Genomic DNA, 21,847 nt, shown 5'->3' with positions numbered 1-21,847 from the left:
GACCTGGGTTTGAATCCTTACCACCCATATAAAAACTGGGCACAACCATTTATATCTGTAATTCAAGTGTGGTGGGATGGAGACAGGTGAATACTGGTCTATCAGCCTACTCCAAATAGTGAGCTATCTGTTCAATGAGAGATTCTGTGTCAGAGGAATAAAGTGGAAAGTGATAGAGCAGGATACTTGACACCCGCTTCTGGCCTCCCCAGTGGTGTGTGCACTCTTACACACACACACACACACACACACACACACACACACACACACACTATATAAATAAATAATAATCTTAAAAACTGGTCTTCCCACATGTTATGTTTTGAAATGTGAGATGTGTTTAGGTCATGAACACATCTTCCTCCCCAAAGTGAGATATACATAAGGCATCACCCCCTAGTACCTTAGAATGCTATTTGAAAATAGTCGTTGTAAATATATTCAGCTAAGATGAGGTTTCACTTTAGTAGAATGGGCTCCTAGTCTCATAGCATGTACAGCGACAGTCCTGTGAAGATGGAGACACACAGCTGGAATGCCATGTGCTGCTGGAGACATTAATGATGGTTTCACGGTGGCAAATCAAGGGGTAACAAAGACGGTCAGCAAATGGCCAGAGCTGTGAGGAGACAAGAAGGGTCCCCACATGTCCAAAAGAGAGGCTGGCTCTGCTCAGCTCCATTTTGGGCTGTTATTCTCCAGACTAGAAGACCACCCAGCTCATGGTCACATAAGATAGCCTTAGGAAGCTAGCCTTGTGAATATGAGACTATGTTGCTTTTACAAGCTGACCCCATTCTCTGCCAGAAGTTCTTGATAGTCAGAGACATCAGCAAGCTAAAGGGTCATTAGCATGCTGCTGTGAACCATGTCTTGACTTTTTAAATATATAGACTAGTATTCAATAGCTGTGTGTATATAGCAAAGCCACACATAAAACACTTAGCCCGGAGCCTGGTACAAAGTGCCATAATAGTATGAAGTCTCTTGTGCCACCTTTCTGAATGAAACAGGGCAGCAGATGCTTCAGGAGCTGCCTTGTGTAGTATGCCATGATTCATCTCTGAGTTAGAGAAACTGAACCTGTGTTAGGAACTATGCTTATTCTTTTTTTTGGGGGGGGGGAGGAAAGGGTTTATTCAGCTTATGCTTCCACATCACTGTTCATCATCAAAGGAAGTCAGAACAGGAACTCAAGCAGGGCAGGGACTTGGAGGCAGGAGCTGGTGCAGAGGCCACAGAGGACTGCTGCTTACTGGATTCCTTTCCATGGCTTGTTCGGCCAGCCTGCCATCTTATAGAACCCAGGGCCACCAGCCCAGGGATGGCACCACCCACAATGGGCTGGACACTCCTACATTAATCACAAATTAAGAAAATTCTCTACAGGCTTGCCTACAGCCTGATCTTGTGGAGGCAATTTCTCAATCAAGGTTACCTCCTCTCAGATGACTGTAGCTTGTCAAGGTGGCATAAAACTAGCCATCATACATGATAACACTCTAAATCACAATGATGCAGAGAGGAAGGATAACCTCACTGTAAACAAGGTTAACCATCTCTTTTAAGATTTTCAGAAAATGTCTGGGAGAAGAGTGAAGGCCCTACCTATGCTTATTCTTGAGTTTGACAAACAGACCAGAAGGAAAGACAGGGTCTGCCAACTTCCAAAAAAGCTTCCTTAGTTTATATTTCCAGTTTGCTTAATTTGGGCTTTTGTCCCCTCTGAATGAGAACACCATTTAGAGATTTGTGGATTTCTGCAAGTTAATACATTGACTTTAAATTAAGGGCTGATTATTCTTTTCAATGGTGGGAATAGATGGCTGCTTTACATACTGTAGTTGTATGTGCAGAGTTGCTCTGAGTTGACCCTTCCTGATGTCTCCTCTTTGATTTCATGCATCAGTTGCAAACAGAATTTTCATTAGTGTTCCTGACTTCCCCCAGATAATTGCGCTGTCCTCAAGTATTCCCTCCAGTCTTTGTCAGGTACAGTCTCTGAGCATGAGGTCGACTTACCCATCGGTGTGCTTTCAGACTCACCAGTCTTGGCTCATTCATTTCTCTGATGGTATGTGAGTATTTGTAAGCTATTCCTTACACTTCTTTTTAAATAATTAAACATATTTCCTCCTCAATTGCAAATGAGCCTAGATGCAAATTCTTTTGGACCACCTAGATCCCTGGGGGTGAGCATGCAAGGCTAATTTGAGGCCATCCCTGAGAGCAGGTTTTAATGGGCTGGAAACTGGAGTGATGTCAGGAGCAGGAATGGGATGGTAGGCCAGAAAGGTGAGAGCTGACACTGCTTTTGAGAACCTTGCCTGGTACATAGTGTTGCCCAAGGCTGGTTCTGAGTGAAAACTTCATAGCAAGATCGTCTGTGTGCTCTGTGCAGACTTGGAATCTGCTCAGAGAATGTCATCATAGAAAATAGTTGTGCATGGAACTAAGGACCAGCAGATTCTGGAGGACTCAAGTTGCTTCTGTTTTCAGCGCTTTGGTAGTACTGAAGATGATTGGAAAGGTGAGCAAAGACAAGACAAAATCAAGTCACTATGGTGGTAGGTGGTAGTGTGGCTTGTCTATAGACAGTGATCACAGTGAAACTAATACATTTTAGAGAAACAAGTTAACTCTTTCGGCCAGCAGTCTAGACCTGAGGCTTTTGCTAAGCATGAGCCCCACCTCTCTCCTTGATGAATAATACCACTGCTTGTGCTTCATGTGGTAGCACGTCATAATGGTTCTACCTCCTTGTAAGAAGTCTCCTTGGCTTCTCTGCCACCTGCCCACTGATGACATCTGGATGTGTATTCCCAACAGATGTGTCTGGAAATTTATGCCAAGAGCTAGTTGCCTGTCTGTACTGCAGCCAGACAGATGGTAGGACTGGACGTATCCTGCTGAGAGTAGGCGAGATGATCTGATAAAGCTGCAGAACCATTGGTTGCTGTCGACTGGCAGTATCCTAGGTGAATAGCTACAGTGTTCTAGAGTGTATAGGAGTAGGTATTCGAGTGAGGCTGACAGGTGCTAATTATGTTTCTTCCTCTGTTCTCTAGTCTGCATTCCCATAAAGGAAGTGTGTTCTTTTTTATTTCTGCAGTTCACCTATAGTTTAAACTGGGGTAGACATGCATTGCATGCTCAAGGATGGAGGACAGTAAGAAAATCATGTCACCCTCCCAATTTATGTTATTAGTGTGCTCAATGCTACTCCCTACAGTAAGATATTCCAAACTGTATTTGAAGATGAAAATGGTCAAATCAAATTATCTTTAATATAAATTGCAGAATTAGCATGAAATTAATAAACAAAGCTTGGAAAAGACTAGGCTGGCATGTAACCCTGTCACAAAGTACTCAAAGCAAATGTGTTTGCCTGAGACTGTTGCCATGCTGGTTTTCGGGAGAAGGAGCCAATATTTGGAATAAGGCAGGAAATTAAAGCACAGAAGAGAACAGAAGTATTTTCAAAAGGGCTGGATGGCTAGAAGGAGATATGCCTCTGGCATCTCAACTGAGGAAAGCTTCCAAGAAAAATCTCTGCTCTAAGTGAGAGATGTTCTTGTTTTTCAACTTTCAGTATCCTCAGAGAACCTAGCAAGGGGTGAACAGGTGGAGGCCGAGATGTCAGTCACTAAGTCGGGCAGGCATCTTTAGGGGCAAACTCCTATGTTAACGCAACTTCACAACGACCTGTCCTTTGTTTTCAGCTACACTTTATGACTCTAGGTGAGCGTGCCCAGAGGCATCCTGTCTACCAGTTAACCTTTCAAACACAGGATCCATGACATTGAGCTAACCATGTCCCCAGTGTGTCTGCCACCTTTCTCTCTTGAATTATGACCTTCAATTGAGCAGGCTCAAAAATTTGCCTACCTCTAAGATACTTCTCTATAGGCTCCCCTAATATTTAGGCTCCCCTAATGAGGGCATTGTTTGAGAAGTAACTCAGATGCCCTCCTTGTCTGTTACAGTTATTACATATTTCTTTACTCTGTCATATCTTGGTCAGTTTGTTTTGGCTTCATAGTCATTGGAATTCACACCTATTATGTGTGGTTACAATGAGGAGCAGATGCTATGCCCTTGACCATGGATATTATTATTATTATTATTATTATTATTATTATTATTATTATTAATTTTATTAGGGCTCTGCACCATAGATGTTTAAGTTTTACCTAAGTGTTAGCTTATGGGAATGCTCAACAAACACATTTGTGTTTGTTACAGCCCCCTCACAGTACCCTGCCTTGTCTGACATGTTCTGTTGACTACCAAATTACTCACTGACCTTTTTATACTACGTGGGAGATGAGATGAAGTAAACCAGTCTATTAGCTGATGTGCTTTAAAATTTTTCAATAAATGTTTTCACTAGCATCATTAAGCCATTATGCTATTTTATGGTTTATGGTGGATTTAATGAACTAAAATTAAGAACGGTCAAACTAGTAGTATTTTAGGTCAAACTGGCTCCTTTATTGGTTTTTAATAAATATACATGAAGTTAAAACCATTTTCTTCTGTGCTGGCTACCCATATTAGTTAGAGCTGGCGGGGGGAGGGCATTAAAATGTATCAGTATGGCATTACGGAATGAAGGCAGAAACTTCCTGTGAGATTGTTTAATCAAGAATGATCCCAAATTTGAATTCTCCACTTCTTTCTCTGTGTCTTCTATCTGTGTGTGGTTTATGGCTACTGGCCTGTCCATTTTCTGTCTGTTATGTGTGTGTGTGTGTGTGTGTGTGTGTGTGTGTGTGTGTGTGTGTATGTGTGATTTGTCTGTTCCTGTTGCCTGTGTGTTGTGTCTGTGTCTATCTGTGTTTGAGCCTGTTGGCTGAGGGCTGTGTGTGTGTGTGTGTGTGTGTGTGTGTGTGTGTGTGTGAGAGAGAGAGAGAGAGAGAGAGAGAGAGAGAGAGAGAGAGAGAGAGAGAGAGATCTGTCCCTAACAAAAAGGCTTTGCTTGGTGTTTATTGAATAGCAGAGAATACACAGTATGTGGATGGACCAATGAATTCCTTACAGAAATCTTTAACAAACTTTTACAAGGGAAGAAATCCCTTTTCAGACCTCGACTGACCCAGAGTGACACTCAAAACGGCAAACCAGGATTGTTAGTCCATATGCACATGCTGCTGCTTCCAATATTTATGGGGCACTTGTTTTGTTTAAAGTCACTTTTAGCAAATGATTACTAGAACACAAGCACATACATATATTACTGTGGGCCAGGAGCACAGGAGAGTGCACAATTTAAGTTAAAGCTATACATTTAGCTTAGGCTCTAAAAGCTGGTTGCATGACAAACCCAAGGCCTATTAAGGTTGTTTACATTGTTCTGTTAAAGCAGTGGTTCTCAACCTTCCTAATGCTGCAACCCTTTAACACACACAGTTCCTCATGCTGTGGTGACCCCCAACCATAAAATTATTTTGTTGCTACTTCATAACTGTAATTTTCTACTGTTATGAATCATAATGTAAATATTTTTGGAGATAGAGGGTTGTCCAGGGGTCACGACCTACAATTTGAGAATCACTGTTTTAAAGGAAAGTTAAATTTACATAGGATAACAGGTTAAGTACATCATGATCTCCGATGTTCTCAAGGTGTATTATTAACTTGGCTACTCAGTCTGGAAAAAAGTTTATTCTCTTTGAAGGGTAGAGATATTTTCAGAGGCATGTCTCAGCAGACCTGTGTGCCACATTAAATGGAAGAGGATGAGATTACCACAGTTAGTCAGACAAGGATTTCAAGTCACCAAATTCTCAGACCCATAAACCCTAGAGGGCTTCACTTTCAGGCTACTGTTTGAAGGAGGAAAGTCAAGGGTTGGGATCTATGCTTCTACAACACTGATTGGTGGATCAACAGCATTTGTTACACAGAGACACACACAGACACAGACACAGACACAGACACACACCATTCCAATAATGGTCTATTTCCTATGCATGTCTGTGTCTGATTGAATACTGTCATGATAGAAAATAAGTTAAACATCTACGTGATGTGTAGCACGAATCTTAAAAGGTCTTATTAATAAAAACAAACCTGGAGCCAGGTATTGGGGTGAACGCTGAAAGATCAGAGAGACAGAACAGGCCACAGCCAACCTCACCTCGCCAGTTCCTCAGCTGATCTTGTTTCCTCAAGCTGGAAGCCTCTGTGTCCTCATCCAAATGGATCTCAGCTGAACCGCTGACTCTTGTTCCTGGTTTTCATGCCTTATATACCTTTCTGCTTCCTGCCATCACTTCCTGGGATTAAATGTGTGTGTCACCATGGCTGGCTGTTTCCAGTGTGTCTTTGAACTCACAAAGATCCGGATGGATCTCTGCCTCCAGAATGCTAGGATTAAAGATGTGTGTGCCACCATTTTCTGGCCTCTATGTCTATCTAGAGGCTGTTCTGTTCTCTGACTCCAGATGTTTATTAAAGTGCACAATATATTGGGGGACACAATATCACCACAGTGATGGGCAGGATTCATGTGAAGACCTTGGTGTTCATCCTCTGGTATGCCTAGTAATACAATAGTAGCCCATTATGAGGTGGATCCAATCCATCATTTATGATGTAGTTATGAAATAGGTATTTTTACCAAAACACCAGGTGGTTTCATGCTGGTAGTGCAGGGAACACTGAGAGGACTTAATGACTGTTACCTGGCTCACATTTTCAAGCAAATGCGGGTCTGTTTCAGCTAGCATCATCCAAACAGCCCCATGTGAGCCATAGCAACTATAAAGAATGTGAAAAATGGCTTCTGTGTTGCTGAAGGACATTGATAAAATGATGTCATTTTTGTAAGTTCCAAGGAAACCTTGGTTATAGATGTGTGATAGTTGCACCTGAAAGGGAACATTGTAAGTTAGTGACTGCAAAATGTTTCACATGTTCTTGATTTTAACTAGGGTGCTGAAGTGATCGCTCTGCAGTTAAGAGCATGTACTGCTCTTGCAGAGGAACCAAATTGGTTCTCAGCATCCATGTCAGAGGATCACAACCACCTCTATGTTCAGTTCCAAGAGATCCATTTGTGTCTTCTGAGAGCACCAGCATTTACCTGCCCATATCTACACATAGACATGCTTGCATGTAACTAAAAATAAAAATAAACACCAGTCATGGTGGCATATGCCTTTAATCCCAGTTCTTAGAAGAGAGGCAGATCTCTGTAAACTCATAGTGTGTTCCAGGCCAGGCACAACAACATAGTTGCTGTCTTTTTTTTTTTTTCATAGTTGCTGTCTTAAAACAGCAACTGCAATGAGATAAATAAAAAAAAGGAAAGGGAAAACACATTGTTAAAAACAACCACAGAGTGGATGCTGTGCATCTACTTCTCTGCTTATCAACAGCTGCTTTCAGCCACAAAGCCTCCTATCTGCTGCTTTCTCTTTGTAAACTGAGTTGACCTAAGAGCTTGGCTCATTACCCTATTTCTCATCTTGTAGCTTAAAGAACTCAGCCCTCTGCTATTCCAACGAAAGAAACAACTTCCTACTCTATTACTCTTTATAAAAGCAAAGAGTTGGGAAATGAAAATCACAACCAATCAAAATGCAGATTTGTGGAGCCCAGTCCCAAATGAGATATCTGCAACACAATTCCTGCACCTAAGTCACAGGGAACATTGTGAAAGAGGAAATAGTGGAAGAGCCAGAGGAGCAGGGAGTTTGCTGTGAGACTGTGTTTCCTAATAATGTCAGAAGCTACACCCATGAAGCCTCACCAATATGACTGCCTAAACACTGGCTGAACAGGGACAACAATAATAAACATGCCAAAGGGGATGAGGAAAAGACCAGCAGGCCTCAACCCTACACAAAGAACCACAGGCAACCAAGGAATGCTAAGAGCAAGAGAGTCTTCTCCAGGGAAGAGCAGACCAACTGGTTATACAAAACCAAATAGTCCTGAAAGCATACATACAAGTAACATTTTACAGACTAGGTTATATTTAGGAGTGCATGTGTACTTATATATACATATATGCATTTAACAACAATTAATGAAAAAAAGAAACCATGAATTTGAGAAAGATCAAGGAAGGTTTGGTGGGAGAAAAGGGAAGGGAGAAATGATGTAATTACATTATAATCTCAGAAATAAAAGAAACTAAAGACACACAAATATTTTTCTGCCTAGGGCTTGTTGCATGGAGCTATGATGATTGTATGGCAGTTTCCACACAACTTCAAAGAGCACCTGGTGTGTCTGGGTGGTTAGTGACTGGGATAACTCCTCTGTTCTCTGGAAGAAGAACAGATTTTCTTCACATTATAAAGTGGAAACATAAAAAATAAAAATTAAAAAAAAACTGCATTAACTTTGTTGGAAGTGAATTCTTCCTAAGTAGTTGAATCCCCAAATAAGGGCAGTCCTGTCAACCCAATGATATCATCATGAAGAAAATAAATATTCTAGGGTCTTCATGATCTGTCTGTTCCAGCAACTTAGTTCTCATACACTGAACCTTTAACTAGTATTTTTATTCTGCAACTGTAAGATCTACTGTGGGAGAAGTTGAAGGGACTGCCAGGACCTTGTTTGGAAAACCCATACCCTTTTTTATGTGTAATGGCCTGATTGGACTATCTCAGCTGATGTCAGAACACCTCAAATCTCGGTTTCTACAGGATCAAAGCACCTTACATAGTCTTTGCTTGAACACTGAGATGTTCTCTGGCAACACATAGTTGGCCTAGGCTGTTTCAGACCAACTGCCTCAGAGCTGCTTCCTACAGAGTCAGTAACAGGCATGCCCACTCTACCTACTTGCCCTCATATCCAGTAAGACATTTACAGAAATTAATTTGGCCTTGGAGTACCCTGTAATGGGTTCTCAAAACAGGATAAAGTCATTACACTAACATTTCTTTCAAGTATATAGCTTCACAAAGTATAGCCATCTTTCTTAAAATGGGGTCAGGCCATGGCCCACGCCCTGTGAAATTATGTGTAGGTTAAATTCCTTTTCAGATTAACTGAATTTGGAAGATATTTGGGGAGGATATCTCTCTCTAAGAAAGGTATGAATTCTCACCTTTCATTTGTAATATAAAATCTATTATATTCTACTGAGAGGGGGACCATTTCCAAAATGGCAGTTCAGCTAAGCCACTTCCTACAGTGATGAGCAGAATCCCAGGCACATTAAGGCCATGTGGCAGATTGTGCGGCCGTTGTCAAGAGAGCCACCAACATTATTTCTGATTTTAAGAGGCAGATTTGATTAGAGAAGTCTCATTATGATTTCGAAATTTTGTTTCACAGACTATTTATGGAAAAATTATTCCTCAAATGGAAAATTCCCCCAAAAGGAACTCCAGTACACTGTTTGACTCATACGGCTCTACATTTCTTCTAGGCTCCTGAGAATCCTGAAGCCCCTGGCAAAGTCAGCATCCTACCTTTTCAGAAACCAAAAACCAAAAACCAAAACAAACCCAAACCTCCAAAAACAAACAAACAAACAAACAACCATGCAGGCTGAGTTCCCGGGTGCCTGGCCTCTCAAGCGGCCATTCTGTTTTGTAGTTTCATTCTGCGCCGTAGGTTTTAATTTTCAGCAGTCAGTTTGTTCAGAATCATGTAAGCTATCCCAGTTCAACAACAAATAGTCAATCTTCCATTTGTGCACGACTTACAATTGCATTTGGCTCCCGCTAAAGCAAAATACAGAGAAGCGCGGAAGTGTGGGTGGGGTGGGGGCTCGCTCTCAGAGGAGGTGAGAACCTGCTCCATGGCACCAGTGCAGGACAGGGGCTACTGAGCTCTTTCTCTGGATGATGAGGCTTCTTGCTTTGCCTTGTCGCTTTAGCAGCCTGTGAATTCTAGTTCTATCAGATGAAGGCTGACCTTCAGCTGAGTCTTTTACATGTCCGCCCCATTGCGTGCATGTTCACTGGGTCCAGTACTGTGACTTTGGCATGCTCCTTTCTTACCAAGTGAGTTGTCAGTTCAGTTCCTCAAAGGCACCAGAAAAATCTGGAATATAAAGACCAAGAAAAATCAGGGTTCAGTATCTCCTGAATTTTTTTAATTCTGATACCTGAAATTTTAATTAAGAAAAATTTATAACTATCCTCAAATATTTTTTAAAAATCAAATAAATGTTAATTTGGAGGGGCTGGAGAAATGGATCAGCAGTTAAGACGGCTGTTCTTACAGAAGATGCAGGGGTTAATTCCTGGCACCCACACAATGTCTCAGAAACATCTGTAACCCTGGTCCTGGGGGATCAGATGCCCACTTCCGTTCTCTAAGGGTATCTGGTCTCAGTGCAAGTAGTACACAGACATACATGTGGCAAAACACCAAACGCATAAAAAATAAATAACCTTTTTGCTAAAATGAATTTGGAGAATCTTGGTTCTATGGCAGAATCTGGAGAGTCACAGAGGAATAAAATAGGTTAATTACCTTTATGTGTCAGAATGAACTCCTCTGATGCAGGAAGGGCATATGTGCCTGTCAGCAAAGAGCCAGTGCTTCCAGCAGTGAATTGGAATGACAAGGAGCTCATGACTGTGAACTGGATGTCACTGTGGAGGACCTATACTTTTTGTTTACTTGGAAAATATCTTTAGAAATGGAATGAACTTTATACAGCTGCTATTTTTCTCTTCAAGTGATGGATTATTCACATCCTGATAGGAATCAGCCTCAGTGATCATTTTTGAAATTAGAATCTTCTAATTGCCAGGGCCATAAGGATTGCACACTAAAGAAAATACACCCCTACAGGTATCCACAGTTGAAACTGCATAGCATCTTCATAATAATGCTTTGCTGTTACATTCCCACCGTAGATCTGTTGGCCCTTGAAACTCTTTGATGTGAACAACTTTAAAATGTGTTTAGATGAGAGTTTAACAATAAATGATGATGAATTTGAACTTGAAAATTAGTTTCGTATCTCACAGAAGGAGAGTGATTATATTTTGTTTTTACTCCATGTTTCACTTAAAAATTCTTGGGTAGATGATCTACTCTATTTGGAAGGTTTCATACTAAGCTACTATAAGAAGTATTTTACCATATTTGTATTTCCTGAAGCAAAACATAGTGAATTTATGTACCTGTGTGCTATAGCATCCTTCCTTTTATTGAATTTTAACTTGGGAATCACAGATTTGCATTCATATGTCTCCTCAAAATGTATCCTGTCAATATAAATACAAGCATATACTATAAACTAAACTTCGCTATTGCTGTGCTCGCCGTGGCAAAGGATTGTAGGTTGATTATAGTCTTTCTGCCAGACAACTGTGTGATACAAAACTTATCTAGAAGAAACTAAATCTCAACCCTACCAAGCTGAAAAATGCACTTATTCTAGGTTTAAAATTATGTCTCAGCTTAACATATGAAGCTTCTCTCAGCAAGGGGCGGTCCATGCAAAGTCATCTCTTACTCTTTTCTTTCTTGCTTTCCTCTCTCCCTTCATACCTCCCTTCTTCCCTTTCTCACCCTCTTCCTTTGATTCTTTCTCTTTGTGCCTGAACGATATTTCCTATTGTGATATAAAATTAGTCTCCTCATAGCTTAAAGAGGCAAGATAAACAGAAACAAAAATCTGATAGAAGTCTGTGTAAGGTAACTCTGTGGCTTGTCAGGGGACTGTGATTTTGTCCGGAGTATTTTGGTTTGAAATCTAAGGAAACAGAAGGTAACAATATAAACACCAACAACAGAAAAACAAGGAAAATTTAGGATGTGATTGGTTGTAAATATTTTATGATATATAGAATATTAGTTAGGTCTTCTTGAGTTGAGTATTCAAAAATAGAACAAAATGTGTCGACCCAATGCATGAATGACTTAAGACCCTGTTGTGGGAAAGCTTGGGTACTCATTTCATTCAAGAACTGTATTCCATGTCATAGCATAAAATCAGCAATTGCCCTGCAAGATTCCCTGTGTTTCTGCTCTGGTGCTCGTGTTTTTCAATACCACATCTATGTATTATACCATTGGGTGATTTCAAGATCCGTGTTGAAAACCAATCCACCTTTTTCATCTCCGACTTCTGCCTTTGCTGAAGGCACAGCCGTTCACCAGCAGTGGGCACACCAGAGCCTGTCAACAGTCGTCACCTTCCTTTGGGGAGCCTTTGCTCCCTGCCATACTTCCACTGCCATCACTGCAGCCTTGCTGCTTGCACCCTGGCCCATCACATGCTGCCCCGTTTTTGCCTGCTCTCTCTGCCATTCGTGCCTCTTCATTTTCACACTTACAGTTCGTTCTCCTGTCTATTGACCAGCCTTGGAGTCTCTTCCATGCACTTGGGACTGCCTTGGCTCAGGTTCTTTTCTCCGTGGCTCTTCAGCTGCTCAACTTGATAGGTAAAAGTATGGAATTAAACAATGCTATCACAGAGCCCCACACATTTAGTCTGGTCATTGAAGAACCATCATCTGTGTTCCCTTTGTGCAGCCTTAAGCTCACTTCTGCAGAGGCCATGGGGATTTGCTTTTTCTTCTCTCCCAGTCCTGTCTTCCATCACTCCCACAGGGACTGCAAGATGGCTGCAGTCTGGAGGGAAGTCTTCTACATCTTTGCAGCTCTGTTTATCATTTCTTCCCTCTCAGTCCTTTCCTTGTGCCTCCTGTCTCCAGGGAATTCTGTCTACCACACTCTCCTTATTCCTGTGTGAAAACTCCTAGTCTTTCAGTCTGTTTTAGTAGATCTATCTCTTCCTAGCTCACCAAGCAGAATTACCTCCCACTCTGACAACAGAACAATCATCCTTGTTTCTCTCTCTCTCTCTCTCTCTCTCTCTCTCCCTCCCTCCCTCTCCCTCTCCCTCTTTTTCTCTCTTCTTTCATGCATAACCTTGTCACTTCTGCTTCATCACAAGTATCTGTGGATCCCAGCTGATGGCTGAATCTTCACATCACCTTCTCCTTAGGTACTTAGACTCTGGCTCCAAGGCACTGGAATCAGCATTTCTCTTCTGGTTTTCCTCCCCTTACACACTGCCTGTTTCTTACCCTTAGATGCTGAATATGAGTGTTTGAGCTTGTCCTGTTGATTTTCAGTCTTATTTCTTTTTGTAGCATTTTTCAAGCTCACCTGTGAGGTATATTTTCATGATTCCCCAAACAAATCTTCACATAAATCTCACTCCAAAATTGTATCTCCACTTTCAGAAGTTTAATGGACATTTCAATGTAATTTTCCTGTGATTTCTTGCATTTTAGTTTGTCTAAAATTTAACCAGTTATATCTCTTCAAAAATTTTCCCTCTGACATACCTTCCCAGAGTGTTTTTTGTTTTCAGAATTGTTTTAATTTGGGGGAGAAGAAAATATAAAAGTGCTAGCAGAGACAAACCCTTTTGACTTGAAACTAATATAATCCAGTGCAGTGGCAACAATCAGTTAAGATTTTGAGGTATTTTTTTTCTTTTTGGAAAATTATCGGCACTGCAAATGATTGTCTTTGTGATTAGGTTTATCTGAGTGTAGTGAATATAGAATGGTTTTATTTTTAGCAATTTATAAGGCAAAGCAATGTCTGGACCGTGTCAATTATTTGCTAATCAAAATTCTTTGTCCTTCTATAAGTAAAAGCTCAGGAGGAAGAAGTTAATTTGGGAAGTAAATTGGTTTTCCTGGGTAATACATCTGAAAACAAAGTCGGAGTTGACTAAAGCAGTCCTGTGACGATTTCAATATCACTCTCATCTTAGATGAGTTTACCCCCTTGCCTTGCAAAAAAAGGTTGGACAGTCCTGATATGCTGACCTCCAAAGCTCTTTTCTTTTTCGTGGCCTCCAGGGGACTCCTCAGAAGGAACACAGACATCACCATAAATATACTCCTACTGAGCTATCTATTTTCAAATGCAACCAGCACTGCAACTACATTTCAAGGAACAGTAATCTTACAAAGGAGAATTCATTCCTATCACATTCTTCTGCTGAGGGACATCTAGGTTGTTTCTAGTTTCTGGCTATTATGAATAAAGCAGCAATGAACATAGTTGAGCAAGTGTCCTCTGGTAGGATGAAGTGTCCTTTGGGTCCCAATTTTCTGAAGAACTGCCATATTAATTTCCATAATGGCTATACAGGTTAGCACTCCCACTGGCAATGAAGGAATGTTCCCCTTGCTCTACATCCTTGCCAGTATGAGCTGTCACTTGTGTTATTGGTCTTAGCCATTCTGACAGGTGTAAGATGGAGACTCAAAGTAGTTTTGATTTGATTAGTAGATGTGATGGCTAAGGATGCTGAAATTTCTTTAAGTGTTTTCCAGTTATCTGAGATTCCTCTGTTGAGAATTATGTTTAGCTCTGTATACTTTTTTAATGTTATTTTTTTGAGGTGGGGTTTTTCAGTGTAACAGCCTTGGCTGTTCTGGAACTCACTTTGTAGACCAAGTTGGACTCGAAATCACAAAGATCCAAGTGCCTTTGCCTCCAAAGTACTGGAATTAAAGGCAAACATTACCACACCCAGCTGTACCCCATTTTTAAATTGGATTATTTGGTGTTTGGATATCTAGTTTCTTGAGTTCTTTATATGTTTTGGTTATTAGTCCTCTATTGTATGAGGAGTTGATAAAAATCTTTTCCCATTCTGTAAGCTGTCACTTTGTCCCATTGATTGTGTCCTTTGCCTTACAGAAGTTTTTCAGTTCCATGAGGTCCCATTTGTTAATTGATCTTAGTGTGTGTACTATGAGTGTTCTGTTCGGAAAGTCATCTCCTGTGCCAATGTATTCAAGGCTATTCTTCCCTTTCTCGTCTATCAGGTTCAGTGCATCTGGTTTTATGTTGATGTCTTTGATCCACTTGGACTTGGGTTTTGTGTAGGGTGATAAATATATATCTACTTGCATTCCTCAATATGCAGACATCCAGTTTAACCAGCATCATTTGTTAAAGATAGTCTTTTTATTCCATTGTGTGTTTCTGGATACTTTATTAAAAATCAGGTGTCCATAAGTGTGTGAATTTATGTCTTGGTCTTCAATTTGATTCTGTTGGTCATTGTATCTGTTTTTATGCCAGTACTGTGTGTGGTTTTTATTACTATAGCTCTGTAGTAGAACTTGAAATCAGGGATGCTGATATCTCCAGCAGTTCTTTCATCATTCAGAACTGTTTTAGCTATCCTGTTTGTTTTTTTTATTTTCCCTATAAAGTTGAGAATTGCCCTTTCAAGGTTTATGAAGAATTGTGTTAGAATTCTTATGAGAATTACATTGAATCTATAGATTTCTTTGGGTAGGATGGTCATTTTTACTATGTTAATCCTACCAATCCATGACCATGAAAGATCTTTCTGTCTTCTGATATCCTCTTAACTTTCTTTCTTCAAAGACATGAAGTTTTTAACAAGCAAGTCTTTCACTTGCTTGGTTAGATTTAGCCCATAATATTTTGTATTATATGGGGCTATCGTGAAAAGTGTTGTTTGCCCGATTCCTTTCTCAGTCTGTTTGAACTAGTCATTTGTAACTAGAAAGGCTACCAATTTTTTTGAGTTAATTGTGTATCTACCCACTTGCCTGAAAGTGTTTAGCTGCTGGAAGAGTTCACTGGTGGAATTTTTATCATCACTTAAGTACACAATCATGTCATCTGGAAATAACCATACTTGGACTTCTTCCTTTCCGATTTGTACCCCCTTGATGTATTTCAATTGTCTTATTGCTTTAGCTAGAACTTCAAGTACCACATTGAATAGATATGGAGAGTGGACAATCTTCTCTTGTTATTGATTTTAGTGGAATTGATTTGGATTTCTCTCCATTTAATTTTATGTTGGCTGTATGCTTACTGTAAATTGCCTTTATTAAGTTTAGGTATGTTCCTTGTATCCCTAATCTCTCCAGGACTTTTGTCATGAAGGGCTGTTGGATTTTGTCAAAAGCTTTTTCAGCATCTAATGAGATGATCATGTTTTTTTTTTTTCCTTTACTTAGTTTATACAATGCATTACATTTACTAATATTTTCATATGTTAAACTATCTTTCTGTCTTGGGATGAAGCCTACTTAATCATGGTGGGTGATCTTTTTGGTGTATTCTTAGATTTGGTTTTCAAGTGTTCTATATATTTTTTAAAAAGTAATTTTGCATCTATCTTCATAAAGGAAATTGGTCTGTAATTGTCTTTCTTTGTGTGCACTAGGGAGGAGACTCTGAAGGATTAGTTCTGGGGGAACAGAGAGATTGGAGAAGTTCTGTGGGCAGCCTGTGGTTGAGCAGGCAGAGTCCTCCTGAGCTGGAGCCTGGGATAAAGTGATGAATGAGGAGACTGAAGCCAGGAGGGGATAATCTGTGGGGTCCCCAGGAGATATGAGTAAAGGGAGAGTGAGGCTGCTGCTGGTGTTGTTGCAGCGCTAGGGACAAGCCTGAGGGGTTGGGTCTTGGGGAACAAAGAGAGTGGAGAAGAGCAGCCCACCTGTTCTTCTGTGTTTCACATTTTCTAATCATGTCCGCAAAGTGCCGGGTAGAAGATCAAGGCAGTATGAAAACTGTAGCACACACAAAAGAACTATGACTGAATTCCTGGTCAAGAATATGTTCTCAAATGACTTTTTTTAATTAGTAAAAAGGAAATGGAGCTGAATGGAACCTTGTAAAATTCATATCTAAATGATGGGCTTTCTAGATACTTAAGTTAATGAAGTGTTGCCTCTTATACTAATCACATGATCAGCAGCCAAGAGTTCCATCTCAATTCTGAACTACCTGTCCCAAATACTTCAGGTTTCTAGTTCATAAGAATCTTGTCTCATAAACTTCTCTGTTCTCTGTCCTTTTATCGCTGAATCCTGCTTGTTAACCAGTATCACCTTATCCCTCTGACTCACTAACGATGTAACAACAATGCTACATAATATGTATAAAACCCTGCCTCTGACTGCCCTTCCCAGGCTCTTGCCTGTCTCTTCCCCACTTGACCCGGGAACTCAGAAAGTGAGAAGTAAAGGCTGCATTTGGATTTCTGAATCTCTGTGCATTTTTCTTCTGTGCCTCCATTTCCAAAATGAAATTCACAGATTTGTAACATCAACAAAGAATCAAATATGACTGTATTACTTCAAAATAGAATGTTTTGTTTATTGCAGATAGTTTTCAATGGGTTTTCCTAATGACCACCCAATCAGTGTACTTAATTTTGGATTGTATATCATGTGTCTGTTGCATATTCATATTGTTCACTTCCAAAGCCTCCCCTTTGTAGAATGGATTGCCTAATCTCCTTCATACATAGAATAGATTGAGGGAGGGGAGCTCTTTCTAACCCTTTGTGAAACTGGAATTCTGAGGATGGCTTTTGACATCCAAATATGTTTCACTTGGAAAGTTTATTGCTTAGAAGAGTTTGATTATAGAGGATCTCTGATGCAAAAAAGCACACACCACATATCCACGATGTGTGAAAATCAGTCAGGACTTAGTATCACACACACACACACACACACACACACACACACACACACATTTAGGTATCTGCTGACCACAGTCCTTGCCACCCTTCCCTGTCACCTCCCTATCTTGCCTCATGCAGGCTGCCATTCATCTCTTTTCATGCACTGTATTCTCTTATAGAGAAACGCTTGTATATCCATGACTTTGTTGAAAGATAGCAGGAGAGGGAGGCATACATATTCCATGGGAAAGCTACAAAGCACTCTTTGCAGTATATGCTTACATATAAAATAGACAGACATCTAGTATCCACTTATGAGTGAGTACACACCATGTTTGTCTTCTGGGTCTGGGTTACCTCACTCAGGATGTTTTTTCTCTAGTTCCATCCATTTGCCTGCAGATTTCATGATGTCATTGTTTTTTATTGCTGAGTAGTACTTCATTGTGTAAATGTATCATATTTTCTTTATCCATTCTTTGGTTGAGAGGCATCTGGGTTATTTCAAGATTTTGGCTATTACAAATAATGCTGCTATGAACATAGTTGAACAAATGTCCTTGTGGTGTGATTGTGCATCCTTTGGGTATATGCCCATGAGTGGTATTGCTGGGTCTTGAAGAAGATTGATTCCCAGATTTCTGAGAAACCTCCATCCTGATTTTCAAAATGGCTGTACAGTTTGCACTCCCACCAGCAGTGCAGGAGTGTTCCCCTTAATCCACATCCTCTCCAGCATAAACTCTCATCAGTATTTTTGATCCCTCTAGGAAAGGGAAATAGATAGGAGTTCCTGAGCAAACTGGAAACTGGGGAGGGGGGTGAGAAGATGAGGAAATAGGATGGTGGAGTTGGGGGAGGGACAGAGAGGAAGAGCAAGGAGAAAGAGACATCTTGATAGAGGGAGCCATTATGGGATTAGTGAGAAACCTGGTGCTAGGGAAATTCCCAGGAACCTCAGGGATGACCCCAGCTAAAACTGTTAGCAACAGTGGAGAGGGTGCCTGAACTGGCCTTCCCTTATAATCAGATTGATGACTACCCTAATTGTCATCATAGAACCCTCATCCAGGAACTGATGGAAGCAGATCCATAGCTAAGCACTGGGCTGAGCTCTCGAAGTCCAGTTGAAGAGAAGGAAGAGGGATTACTTGAGCAAGGGGGGGTCAAGATCATGATGGGGAAAGCCAGAGACAGCTGACCTGAGCTACTGGGAGCTCATGGACTCTGGACTGACAGCTGGGGAACCTGCATAGAACCGAACTAGGCCCTCTGAATGTGGGTGACAGTTGTGTGGCTTGGGCAGTTTGTGGGGCTCCTGGCAGTTCAACAAGGATTTATCCCTAGTGCATGAACTGTCTTTTTAGAACCCATTCCCTTTGGAGGGATACCTTGCTCAGCCTTGATGTAGGTAGAAGGGGCTTGGTCCTACTTCAACTTGATATGTCAGACTTTGTTGACTCCCCATGGGAGGCCTTATCCTCTCTGAGGAGTGAATGGAAGTGGGGTAGGGGAGGTGGAGGGGAACTGAAGAAGGGGAGAGAGGGGGAACTGTGGTTGGCATCTTTGCATTCTGTTCATTTGTTACTTTCTTGTTCTAATAGCCATTTTTCATCACTCATGAAATAGACTAAGAATAATGTTATTAAAACTTTCAGACTCCTCAGAAAGAGAGAACTACTGCCACCAGCATGGCGTAATCCTTGTGGAAAGGATGCTAGGGGTAAAGAAAGTGTCAGCAAACCGTGTGTGTAGTACACCAGTGATCTCAGCACTTGGGGGCTAAGACAGGAGGACCATTAAACAGGCTGGGCCACATAGGAAGGCTGTATATCAGAGACAAAGAAGGGGAGTAAGGGGGAGGGAAGGAGAGGAGGGGAGGGGAACAAAGGAAGAACAAACATGGAGGGTGTCACTGATGCTGGTGTGGACCATTTCGGCACTCCCTCATCTCCTTTCAGTTTGCATTCGTGTCCTACTGTCTTGTCCTTTTACACAAGTGTAGTGTGGGGGATTCAGAGAGTTCACGTGGTACAGGATCTGCCCTGGTTTACTCTCTCATGCTAAGAAGCAAAAGGAGTAAAAACCAGACATCAAAGTAAAACACCGTACAAGTTATATGTCCAAAAAGTCATTGCAGTATGCATGATACTTTGAAACAAATGCCTGGTGACCAAAAAAATTTTAAATGCAACAGTGTAACTAAATATCATATGACATGGTGATGAGTGGTAGCTCCTAATTTGATCTGCTTTTCTCAGTAGTAACACTGAAAAATTAATATATGTGGGTGTTTTGCCTGCATGTATGTCTGTGTACCACATGTGTGCCCAATGCCTGTGGAGGCCAGAAGAAGGCATTGGGACCCTAGAACTAGAGTGAAAAATGGTTCTGAGCTACCAAGTGGGTGTTGGGAATCGAACCTGTGTCCTTTGGAAGAACAGCAAGTGCTCTTAACTACTGAACCATCTCTCCATCCTCCCACCCCATTAATATCATTTTTGGAAGGTATCTTTTGCATTGTCTGTGAAGGTATGGTAACAGTTCCTCCTTTAATTGAGCAAAAAAGGGTCCTTTATATACTTCCTATAACTATGTCTGTACTAAAATCTAGAGTTTAAGATCTCCTCCTACGTTCTGTCCTCCACTCCATCTTTGCCTTCTAAGTCTGCAACTTGCCTTCAGGGGTGTAACACTTACGTGCATGTATGAAGACCTAGATTCAATACCCAGCCATCCTACCTGCAAAAAGCTGTAATCAACTCATAGAAGGGAAGAAGTCCTTGGAAGATACTGTTTGGACCCATAGCCAGCAGCCTCTGGTTCTCAGAATCGTGGAGGCTGATGACATTAGGTTTTTAAGTTAACCTCTCCATGGATGAGAAGAGTGGTAAGTCTAGTGGTAAGTATTGTCGATATGTGAAAGAGTGGTGTTTATAAGGGTCCAGAATGAAACCTCCCATGGGAAAAGGCAGTGCTTTTTTTTTTTTCAGGAGTGACTGGTGTGTGCTTTGTGGGTGAAGTAAATATTGTTATCTGTTAGTGTGTCTTATCACTGTCACAGACTCCCTAACAGAATCAATGGGGGGGGGGATTTGCTTTGGCTCATGGATCAGAGGACACAAGTCCATCATGGTGGGAAGACATGGCAGCTGAAAAGTTCCCCACATGTGCAGTGTCACTGTGCTCTTGTTCTGTGGTTTATTTACATTTTGGAAGACTAGGAAGCAGAGAGCACCAGAAAGGCAGGCCAGGCTGTAACTCTTAAAGGCTTTCTCCACAGTGACCTACTTCTACAAGCTATGGCACTTGTCTTAAATGTCCTACTCCCCAAATAGGACCACCAGGTTGGGACCAAATGTTGAAATATGTAAACCCATGGGGCATTTCTATTCAAACCATATACAAGTATTATTCTTTCCATTCACTCTTGTGTTCTTAAAATATAGCATACAATTTTGAAAAGCCCGAGAAAATATTTTAAGTAAAAGTGTCTTCATACCCACTGGTCTTGAGAAAAGTTACAGGAGGATAAAACAAATGAATGATTAATTCAAATAATTGTTTAAGTTATAAAGTATAACATATTTTGCTTGCTTCAAATTTTGACAACCTGACCATCATGGATTTAATTTTGGAGATCAACTCCATTATTTCTTTGTATACAATGCAATGGGTTTCTGGGAAAAGGTGAAGTTTGTGAAACCACAATTATAGAATGAAAAAAGAATAAGAAAACTGGTTGATACAGGCACTCATGAATTTTCACAGTCCAATAAAACTAGCCCCTCTGACACACTCCTGTGTAACCATTTCAGATGGTTAAAAGAAAAAAAAAATAAACACAACAGAGAACTGGTTGGTGAACTAGCTTTTGGAAAACTGACTTTAAGTGCAGTGGTCGTCCAGCCAGCTGCTAAAGTGATGAAAATCTTTTAGAATGCTCGTCTCCAGGCTTCCTGGACTGTTGCCTCCTCAGTTGCTCAGGTCTGCTCTGTCAGGAGCTGCCCTGCAACCCTTTATCCATAAAATTGTAAATGGTTCTCAGTGCAGCCTCTCCCTCTGCCTTCTCTTCCTTCTTCCTCTTTAATTTTCCTCTGTCCTCTTCTCTGTGTCCCTCTCACAGTCCTGCCTCTTCCCACACAAAGCCCTGTAACTGCTTCCAAGTGCTCATTTCTTCCTGGTGTTAACTCCCATCAGACTATCCTGTACACTGTGGTCCTCAGTGAGCATCTAATGCATGATACCAATGTCACCTTTGGGGGTTAACGTTGCTTTTACGTTTTTGATGCTTTGTTATCTCTTTTGCATAAATGTAGGATATTTGTAAGTTTACCCCTGCTTCTCCCTCTTATTCTTTTCTTTTCTGACACAAATCAATTACTCCAGTGGTCATATTTTGCATATGAACTGTTCAGATGA

This window comes from Peromyscus eremicus, chromosome 1 (assembly GCF_949786415.1).
Source record: "Peromyscus eremicus chromosome 1, PerEre_H2_v1, whole genome shotgun sequence".
Lineage (NCBI taxonomy): Eukaryota > Metazoa > Chordata > Mammalia > Rodentia > Cricetidae > Peromyscus > Peromyscus eremicus.
The sequence above is the reverse complement of the archived record's forward strand: the minus strand, read 5'-3'. Positions refer to the sequence as shown.